At 40.5% G+C, this 7,893-nt stretch overlaps 1 protein-coding gene and 1 long non-coding RNA gene across 4 annotated transcripts in view; both read left to right on the plus strand.

Annotated features, from left to right (window-relative positions):
* LOC101849600 (rap1 GTPase-activating protein 1) overlaps positions 1 to 7,893 on the plus strand; it is a gene marked incomplete in the record, with an annotated part of 218,284 nt that overhangs the window by 42,138 nt on the left and 168,253 nt on the right.
* LOC118477382 overlaps positions 25 to 7,893 on the plus strand; it is a 9,637-nt gene continuing 1,768 nt past the window's right edge. The window contains exon 1 of one of the 3 annotated variants that reach the window (XR_004858333.1): positions 25 to 1,633. This is a non-coding gene — a long non-coding RNA (uncharacterized LOC118477382). Of the gene's footprint in view, positions 1,731 to 7,893 lie in introns of all 3 variants that reach the window. The other 2 variants (XR_004858332.1, XR_004858331.1) reach the window with 2 other exon arrangements.

Here is a 7,893-nt window from a genome sequence, read left to right on the forward strand (position 1 = left end):
CAGACAGACAGACAGACAGACAGACAGACAGACAGACAGACAGACAGACAGACAGCGTGTTTCCGTAGGCCTATGGTTCTCTGGTCAGTTATGAGAGGAAATTATCTTATCTGGGGACACTGCAGAAAAAAATAACCCAACATGTTTCTGGTGCATGTTTGAGAGATACCGTTCAGTTTTCTGTTGAGTTTTTCATTATTTTTTTTTTGTTCTCTCTTGCCTTTCTGCTGCAGGAAATAAACGAACATATCAACGGAAGCCTTAAAAATGCTGGAACAATGGCTCTCGATTTTGTCCTTTCCCTTCAGCCCGTGTCGTTTTTCTCCAGTTCTTTCCGTGTTTTTGTTCTGACTTTGTGTTTGAACTGTCTGTGTTGATTAATCGATCGAACAGTAATTTATAGAAAAAAAAAAGATGATTTATCAAGACTGTGCCTTATTTTTAAAAAAAAATTTTTTGGGTGGTTTTGGACAATTTGTTGGGAAAACACGTTTGTTGGAAGGATTTTTGCGTAATTTGAGTCATTTTGATCTGTTCACTAATTGAATTGGCCTACAGTGTAAGATTGAAATATAAAGTTAGGGATATCTAAGTGACACTCAGATGGATGGGAGAAAAAAAACAAAGTTTTGTTTGCCGTGTGTTGAAATATTTGCTCTCTTTCTAATCAGTACAATAGTAAATAATAATGACAATAGTTCGTCCGTCAAGGTATTATGGCGATGACCAATGCATGTGCAGAGGGGAATAATTGCGAAATGGAAGAAGTTTAGAGGTTATGGTGACTTTAGACCACTTCTGTGGCCAGTGAGACAATATGGCAGAGAAAAGTTTGGATTTTGGTCAGTGTTTTGCGGCACTCGCAACTGCGGAAAGCTAAAAGAGCGAGAAATGTTGTCCTTATTTTGCAGAAAAAAGCACCACGCCCACTTGTGGATGCGCGGAGTAATCAGAATCAGAAATCCAAAAGAAAAAAAAAATCTCAAAAATACATGACTCATACACTCTCCTTATTTTGGAATCGAATCTGGAAGGGCTGGCAGAGAAGTATCAGTCGCCAAGTATTGGTAATCGTATCGAATTTGGCTGAGCTCCTTGTGGCTTGTGAGTCGACTCGATGATGCCGGCTCTGTTTGAGCTGTATATAATGTGGAAACATTGGACTTACACCCTCTCAGTTTGAGCTGTATATAATGTGGAAACATTGGACTTACACCCTCTCAGTTTGAGCTGTATATAATGTGGAAACATTGGACTTACACCCTCTCAGTTTGAGCTGAATATAATGTGAACACGTTGAACTTAGGTCCTCTCAGTTTGGGACGTATGTAATGTGACGAAACACTGGACTAATGCCTTCTCCGTTTAAGCTATACGTAATGTGAAGCACGGGACTAACATTCTTTTCATTGGAGCTGTACTCTTTATGCCAATAGATCGCAGCTCCTCGTAACGGGAAAAAAATTGGACTTATGCCTTCGCCGTTTGTGGTGTACGAGATGCGGTGAAATATCAGATGTATTGCTTTCTCCATTTGAGATGTTCAGGAAGTAGATGTGACAAACTTCTGCCCTTCGTATTTGCGCCGTACGCCATCGTGAAATGTAGGAATTATGCCCTCTCCGTTTGTGTAGTACGTCATGGTGAAAATAATCAGAAGTGTGCCTTGCCTTCTCCGTTTGAAATGTATGGTGTAAACGTACCGAACTTATGCCGTCTCCATTTGAGCTGTACGTAAGACACTAGTCTTTAGTGGGTGATTGGCGGGTGCTCTGATGTGGTTTGCTTCTTCTTTCCTATTAAACATCTATCGTCTTTATCTCCCCTCCTTCTTTTTCGTGTTTGTTACTCTCTTGTAACACCTCTAATCTTCGGCACTTTTATGACCTTATTGTGTTGCAAGTGCTGTAAAACACTTTCTAAAACAAACACCAGTCTTTTGCTTTCTCAGTTTCTGTCGTACTTACGTGCCTTCTGTCTGTGCTTTGCAAATTTATGCTTCCTCCATTTAAAATACTCATAATAAAGTAGATGTAACTGAACGTATGCTGTCCACCTCTGGGCAGAACATGATGGTGAAATCTCGGAGATATTCCTGTGGTTGGTTGACGGGGGCTCTGCTGTGGTTTGCGCCTTCTTTCGTATCAAACATCTATCATCCTTATCTCCCCTTATATGACCATATTGGTTTACAAGTGCCGTAAAACACTTACTAAAAGTTAACAAAAAGATATTCATGTCCGTATGGGCGTAATGATAATAATAGCGTCAATATCTGACGAAGACGAGACCACTTTTTCCGCAGAGGTGAACATTTTTCTTCAGCGAAATAGCAGAATTTGGAGAATGTAAGGTTAACATGACTTGTGGCTTCTGCTATGACCGGTGAGAGCAATTCTGGCAGAAAAAGGTTTGCCACATGTCTCACATTTAAAAGCTTTAATTCCATTTGGGCTATAAGCAATCGTGAACCATCGGATTTTTCGCACCTTTAAACAACGTGTTTCGGTAAAATCCAGACAGAAATGTGTTCTTCAATGGGCATGAAAGGTCTTCAGCCAAAAAGCAAAGAATTGATAAATATTCACAAACCTGCAGATAAATGCCAGTTTCTTCACTTCGATTTTTTAAACCAGAGCCTGATTCCACCACACTGCCTCACAAATGGTCACACAGGGCTTACGCCATCTATATTTGAGCCGGTCGTCATGTGGATGTACCAGACTTAGAGGTCGCCTGATGTTACTGTACTCTGTGTAAATAAATACAGTCGACTACGGATGAGTTGAAGTCGTCGAGGGTGTGAAAAAAAAGATGGTCGCTTTTAAGGACAAGCGGGCCAAACCAGATTTCGGGGAGTTCCAGAAATTTTGGCCTATACCAAAAGTGGGCATTGCTCTACTTATAGGAGAAATTTGGTTTCACTAGTGTTTATATTTGTTCGGTTATAGAGAAAACTCTTCTTGTATTTTATAGAGACTGAACAAGGGGCAAAAACTTAACCTTCGATTTTCTCAGAACAGCATTTTTCGGGATAGCCCCCTTGTGCTTAAAAGTGACCAGATAAACTCATCCGACGGGTCAACTTAACTGTTGGGACCTTTAAAGAGGAAGAGGTCGTGCTGGGACCTGAGAAAAAGATCAACTTAACCGAAGATCAACTCAAGCGAGTTCAGCACAAACGAAGTCGATTGTATTTGCTTACTATTCCTGAGTTTAGTACACTCGAGTTTGTTGCTGGTGTAACTATATCCGCGTTATCCCCTACCGAGGTAGTTCATCAACTGTGATGTTTTCTCTCCATAGTTCAAAACGTTACAGGAAGTCAGTGTCTTATTTAGTGTTAGATTTTGACGCCTTTTCGAGACGGACAGACCCCACGGTGTCGCTGGTGCAGATGTTAGAGCTACCGCCTAACGCATGAACAATGAACAATTTGAGTTTGATTCCCTCATGAACATGATGTTTAGTGGATGGTTGGCGGGTGCTCAGGTGTGGTTTGCTCCTTCTTTACTATCGAACATCTATCGTCCCTGTCTCCTTCCCTTCTTTTTATGCTTGCTACTTTCTTATAATACCTCGTGGGTGATTGGCGGGTGCTCTGGTGTGGTTTGCTCCTTCTTTCCTATCAAACATCTATCGCCCTTATCTCCTCTTCTTATTTTTTAATGTTTGTTACTCTCTTGTAACACCTCTAATCTTATGGCGCTCATATGACCTTATGCAGTTGCGAGCGCCGTAAAACCTCTTCTAAAACGAAAACTTAACTTGTACCACATCTAATCTCGGCACTTATATGACCTAATTGCGCTACAAGTGCCGTAAAACTCTTATAAAAAACGAAAACAAACAAGACGTTGTATGAAGCCTTAATCCCCTATCGCTCGAACGTACCTGCACACAAAATTATGGTTTGGGAAGCCCACTTCCTATATTATCTAAGTTATAGTGTCGATGGGGGTGTTAACCCTTTTACAACAAACACCAGTTTTGTTTATGAATGGAATATGTAAAAAAATATCTCTCGACCTCCCATTATTAACATGAATCGAATGCGTCACGAAGGCTACGGCGATCACACAATAAGTCCCCTTGTAGCCGATCTTTCCCATGTGCCTACTACGACCAGGGAATGGGAGAAGGGGGGGGGGGGTGGTCGTCTTTAGTTTAGTTTTACCCCAAAACGCCACAGTGAAATGTGCTCAAATGAGGTAAACGGAAGTGGTAGGCTATGCTTGCATATGGCACGACTTGGTGTTCTTTTATCTTTTGTCAAGAGTAAGTAAGGATGTTTACTCAGTGTCTAAGGCCATTGGCCCAGATCACATCATATAAAACACTCATTTGTCAAATAAAGTTTCCGTAATGAAAGAATACAGGTTGTGCAAATATATATTATCATGGGTCAAATATTGCATATTTCTGCCACTGGGCCGAGTCAGGCTGGGATGAATTAACCATTTCCTTTGATGGTTTATTTTGTTTATAGTTTGTTTAAAGACCATATTAATAAGGGGCGGGGGGGGGGGGGGGGGGGACTGGTGATGTCCGGACAACACTGCCTTTTTAATGGAAAACCAAGTATATACGAATCTGGGAATATAAAAATCTAGGGGATGGGGAGGGGGAGGGCAGATTGCTGGTTTTTTAAGAAAACATTGTATTTAATTGAAAATGTACACATCGGTCTATGTTAGTTTGAAACTGAATATCTACATTATATATTCAACGAATGTACAAAACATTACAACCGAGAGTATCAATTTAAACAGCATAATAGTTGTCCTTTTTGTAGTTTGTGACAATACTTGATTTTGTCGGATACTAGGTTTTCTATTCAAACGGCAGAAGTGTTATTTTCTTCAAATCCCCAACTATACACATCACAACCATGACATAAAAAGATGACACATGTTTAGAACAATCAGTGCATGAATATTTCAATAGTTGCACACCAAATTTTAGAACAAGAAAAAACCTACGAATGAAAGAATCAGGACGTCTCTTGTATAGAGTATCTGCTGCAGCTTTGTTCTGGGATGCTATACCCTTCTGAGCCCAGGCTGTCACTGACAAATAAAGCCAATGCAGCTCTCCTCTAAAATTATTTAAATTGTGTCCATGGGGACGTAAAATACTATCACTTGTTTAATCATTTACGGTTTAACGAGGTTTATAACAAGGTTGGTTTTTTTAGCTAACATGTTACGACTTTAAATATGTATGCAGTAGCTAACAGTATCAGCTGCACCCCTTTTGATACCAATCAGAGGGCGTCAACCGGATATTGGAATGGAGATAAATAAATAGATAAATAAATAAGTAGATAAATAATTGAATAAACACATAAAAAATAATGAATAAATAAATAAATGAATGAATGAATAAAGAAATTGATTAATTAAATTATATGAAATTAAAATAAATGACATTAAATTAAAATAGATAAATAAATAAATAAATAAATAAATAAATAAATAAATAAATACATAAATACATAAATAACACGTCTATAGCTGACGTACTCAATATCAACACCTCTGTCTGAGGTGTAGCGAGAAGGCCCATCTCTGTCATCCACAAGAGACCCGGGTTTGATTCCTGAATTAGGGGAATGTTTATCAACTATTTTGTCCTTTTTGCCGGAATGCTATACCCTTCTCAGCCTATGTTGCTTCTTGCAGGTTCTTGCCACGCCTCCAAAATGATATAAATTGTATCGATGTGGGTGGTTGGCGGGTGCTCTGGAGTGGTTTGCCCCTTCTTTCTTATCGAACATCTATCGTCTTGATCTCTCTTCCTTCTTTTTCGTGTTTGTTACTCTCTTGTAATACCTCTAATCTTCGGCACATACTATATATGACCTTTTTGTGTTTCAAGTGCCGTAGAACTCTTACTAAAACAAATTGTGTCGATTAGGGCATAAAAAGAACTAGATTAATTTAGAAGAAAGAAAAAAAACCCAGTGGGTTATAGGAGTTGTGAAACCCAACGATTCATAGTTGGCAATGTGTCTCCGTTAGCAATCTCTCGACGTGTTAAGGGAAGCCACTCGGTCAGCGACTAGCCTAGGGGCCGGGTCTAAAGTTCATCTCACCGTGTCACATTTCTTCGCCTGAGGTTAGGGGAGTATTAATATAACAAAAATGTTGTACTTCATTTCTTTAAGTTTTTTCTTTTATTAAAAATTCAATATTGTCCTCTTTATTTTGTTTCCTTATAGCCCTCTGTTTGTCACTGACACTGTGGGGTGGTTGGCAGGTGCTTTGGTGTGGCATGCTCTTTCTTTTCTTAAAAAAAAAATCTATCATCCTTATCTGTCTTTTTTCTTGTCTGTGTATGCTACTAATTCACATGTATCAAGTAACACCTCTAATCTTCGACACATATATGACCTATTTGAGTTACAAACGACGTAAAACTCTTTCTAAAACTAAACACTCACACACGTGAACACAACAATCACTTTCCATCTCAGTTGTTCCTTTCCACACATCTTTCTTACTCCGCTGCAAAGCTGCGAAAACAATTGCCCTTTCTGTCGCTCGTATCAAATATCAATAACGTTTGAACAGTTGGGTCGATTTGAGGAGATCGATATAATATGCACACGGTATTGATTTATTGATTTCGTATTATCAAAAGTGCTGTTTGAGAGAAACCTGACGCTTCGACTCACGGGAAACGTTGACCTCTGATGTCGTCACCAGACAATACCCGCGGACAATTAATCTCAACTGTCAGAGACAGAGGGAGAGCATGTTGAGTTTGTCATCGATACCGTCGGACAGCTGTTCAGAATGTGTACAAAGCCAACAGTTTTGGATGTCTTATTACACATTAGTTTCTTGATCTGTGCACGAAGGATTTTTTTCTCCGAAATTCGAAATCTGAATGTTGAATAATAAGCAAGAAAAAATACCGAATGTAGGTTCAATGGTGGAAGTAATGAAAGAGGGTTGTTTGTTTTTTCTATGTCCTGAAAGATTTTGCTTTCTGGGCTTATAGCACATTTTAATAGCCAGCCGACGATGAAATACTAATTCATTGTTGTTGTTGTTGTTTTTGTTGTGGTTGTTGTGGTTGTTGTTGCTGTTGTTGCTGTTGTTGTTGCTGTTGTTGTTGTTGTTGTTGTTGTTGTTGTTGTTGTTGTTTTCTTTTGTTTGTTTTCCCTTTTCCGTACATGTAGAACGCAGGAGGGGGGGGGGGATTTTTGTTTTGTTTTTGTGTCACTTCCCAGTAATTCCCACAAAGTACTTTCATGCCCAAATCACGCAGTCTTGTTTAACAGAAAGATCAGCACGATATCGCTCAGCCCTGTATTCATTATTCATCATTATATGTGTATGCACCGCCGTTTGCGTGCATCTAATCGCGGGCGTCCACTCACCAGAGTTGCTGGTGGCTTAATGAGGATGAAAGATTCATCTTCCTGTCGAGTCGTGCTCGTGTGGACCGGACAAGGGGTGGTGGATGTGTATGTACGCCGTACGTCTGTGACCTGGGGTGGTGGACGTGTATATGTACGCCGTGCGTCTGTGACCTGGGGTGGTGGACGTGTATATGTACGCCGTGCGTCTGTGACCTGGGGTGGTGGACGTGTATGTACGCCGTACGTCTGTGACAGAGGGTAGAGTGGTGGACGTGTATGTACGCCGTACGTCTGTGACCTGGGGTGGTGCACGTGTATGTACGCCGTACGTCTGTGACGTGAGGGTAGAGTGGTGGACGTGTATGTACGCCGTATGTCTGTGACCTGGGGTGGTGGACGTGTATGTACGCCATACGTCTGTGACCTGGGGTGGTGGACGTGTATGTACGCCGTACATCTGTGACCTGGGGTGGTGGACGTGTATATGTACGCCGTATATCTTTGACCTGGGGTGGTGGACG

This window comes from Aplysia californica, unplaced genomic scaffold, assembly GCF_000002075.1.
Source record: "Aplysia californica isolate F4 #8 unplaced genomic scaffold, AplCal3.0 scaffold00077, whole genome shotgun sequence".
Lineage (NCBI taxonomy): Eukaryota > Metazoa > Mollusca > Gastropoda > Aplysiida > Aplysiidae > Aplysia > Aplysia californica.